The sequence below is a fragment of the Trichechus manatus genome, unplaced genomic scaffold (genome assembly GCF_000243295.1).
Source record: "Trichechus manatus latirostris isolate Lorelei unplaced genomic scaffold, TriManLat1.0 scaffold00165, whole genome shotgun sequence".
NCBI classification, from domain to species: Eukaryota; Metazoa; Chordata; class Mammalia; order Sirenia; family Trichechidae; genus Trichechus; species Trichechus manatus.
Genome location: NW_004444101.1, coordinates 5497081 through 5500153, shown reverse-complemented (window position 1 = coordinate 5500153; position 3073 = coordinate 5497081).

Here is a 3073-nt window from a genome sequence, read left to right as displayed (position 1 = left end):
ACATGACCATCCAGGGCTTCCAGAGTTCCAAGAGGCCCTCATAGAAGCTGCAAGACTCTTATGACCTCACCTGGAAATTCCCAAGACATCACTTCCTCTACATTCTGTTACAAACAGAGCATTGGGGCCAACCAGATTCCAGCAGAATTACACCTCAACTCTCAATGGAAGGAAAAGCAAGGATTTCCTGCCGTCTTTAATCTACCACATTGTCTAATTAGTTCTTTAGAATAACTTCTTAGAAATGGTATTGCTGGCTCAAAAGGTACTGTTGTTGTTAGGTGCCGTCAAGTTGGTTCTGACTCATAGTGAGTCCATGCACAACAGAACGAAACACTGCTGGGTCCTGCGCCATTCTCACAATCATTGCTATGTTTCAGCCCATTGTTGCAGCCACTGTGTCATTCCATTTCCTTGAGGGTCTTCCTCTTTTTCGCTGACCCTCTACCAAGCATGCTGTCCTTCTCGAGGGACTTAGTCCCTTCCAATAACATGTCCAAAGTGAGTGATACAAAGTCTCACTATCCTCGCTTCTGACTGAGGAGCATTCTGGCTGTACTTCTTCCAAAACAGACTTGTTCATCCTTCTGGCAGTCCATGGGATATTCAATATTCTTCACCAACACCGTAATTCAAATACATCAATTCTTCTTCGGTCTTCTTTATTCATTGTCTAGCTTTCACATGCCTATGAGGCAACTGAAAATACTATGGCTTGGGTCAGGTGCTCCTTAGTCCTCAAAGTGACATCTTTGCTTAACACTTTAAAGAGGTCTTTTGCAGCAGATTTGCCCAGTGCAATATGTCATTTGATTTCTTGACTGCTGCTTCCGTGGGTGTTGATTGTGGATCCAAGTAAAATGAAATCCTTGACCACTTCAATCTTTTCTCCATTTATCACAATGTTGCTTACTGGTCCAGTTGTGAAGATTTTTGTTTTATGTTGAGGTGTCATCTATACTGAAGGCTGTGGTCTTTGATCTTCTTCAGTAAGTGCGTCACGTCCTCTTCACTTTCAGCAAGCAAGGTTGTGTTATCTGCATATCGCAGGTTGTTAATGAGTCTTCCTCTAATCCTGATGCCATGGTCTTCTTCATGTAGTCCAGCTTCTCAGATCATTCGTTCAGCATACAGATTGAAATAAGTATGGTGAAAGGAAACAACCCTGACTGCAAGGCAATGGGTTTCTCTTTTTCTATGGCCTTCCTGGCCATGGTCTTCTAACTCCCACAAAATAACTGGGTGGGACTATGCAAATAAGGTGTGTAAAAATCTTGCCGGGATTGGCTGGGACTATGCAAATAAAGTGCCTGTGGCCTGCCAAGAGGATTGGTTATTTTGTGGTCTTGCTGGGGGGCCGGGTTGTGAAGCATGCCTTGAAATCAATAAGCAGCTTTCTATATGACCAGCTTACCCTGACAGAGGGTTTTAGAGACACAGAGAAGGGAGAAGTTGTAACACCAAAGAGAGTGAGAGGCTGCACGGCAGTGGCACGAGCAACAGCAGCATGAGACAGTGGAAACCAGGAGACTGGCAAGAGAGGGCCGCGGTGGAGTCTGCCGACTCCTGAGGCTGAAGGGCTGTAATACTTTCCCGAGAAGGGCAACGGCCAGGCCCAAGCAGAGCCCGGCGGCAGGAGGCTTAGCGCCTGCCTGCAGGCACCGCCAAGCAGTCCTGATCAAAGAGCTGTATCCTGAGCTGCTCCTGTTTCAACTTGATCCTGAATTGTAACCTGTTAACTTCCCAATAAACCACTTAACTGTAAGTACAGTTCATGAGTTCTGTGAGACATTGCAGAGAATTACTGAACTCAAAAACAGGAGGAAGAATTCTGAGGGGAGGGGAAATTGTTGGTGTTAGACACGGAGTGGCACAGTAATTTGGAGAAGCAGGACATTTGAGACATCTTTAACCTCCGCCTCGCAGGAGCCAGCTTTGTGCTGATTCTTATTAAGAAACTATTAATTTACCTGACGGGCACCTTTTGATTTTAAACCACACAGTATCCCCTTGTTCTGTTCAAACAATGTCTCTTGGTCTATATACAGGTTCCACATGAGTACAATTTAATGTTCCGGAAGGACTGATGCATTTGAGTTATGGTGCTGGCTAGGAATATTGACTATACCATGAATATACCATAGACTGCCAGAAGAACAAACAAATCTGTCTTGGAATATGTACAGCCAGGATGCTCCTTAGAAGTGATGGTGAGACTTGGTCTCGCGTACTTTGGACGTTATCAGGAGGGACTAGTCCCTGGAGAAGGACATTACAAGCCTGACACAATATGTGCGTCCCTCCCTGTCCACCTGGCAAGCTGTCTCTGTGGACATGGTACAAGGCTGTCCTGGGGCCTGGCCCAACCCCAGGGGAGTTCAAACCCTGGGGAAGTTCTCTTCCTTACTATAATCCCTTTCTCCTTCTGAAGGCAGTGAGATGGACATCTCAGAACAAGAGACATTAATCAAAAGGATATTCCTTTTACTCTTTACGTAAGACAATTGTTATGGATCAAATTGTGTCCCCCAAAATATGTTGAGGCCTTAACCCCTGGTACCCATGAACGTGACCTTGTTTGGAAATAAGGGCCTCTGCAGGTGTTATCAGTTAGATTAGCATGAAGTTATGAGCCCTAATCCAAAACGACTGATGTCCTCATAAAAAGGGGAGTGACTGAGTACCATGGATTGCCTTTCTTATCATGGTCTTGTAACTACCACCAAGTGACTGGGTGGGACTATGCAAATAAGGTGCCTGTGGTCCACCAACGGGATTAGACAGCCTGCTAATAATGCAAATAAGGTGCATGGCACCCTTGTGGGTATGCGACCCTGCAAATAAGGTGTATGGAACCCTAACAAGGGGATTGGTCAGTTTTGCGATCCCACTAGGCTTAAAATGAGCCATCCTACAGGCAAACAGAGGGAACCTCACTACCATCAAGAAAGAAGAGCCGGGGTTCCGGCAAAATGGTGCTCTAGGCAGAAGCACCACACCATCCCTCCACAGCAAAGATCCAAAAAATTAAGCTGAACAGAGAATACAACAATTCTGAAACCCTAAAACATCA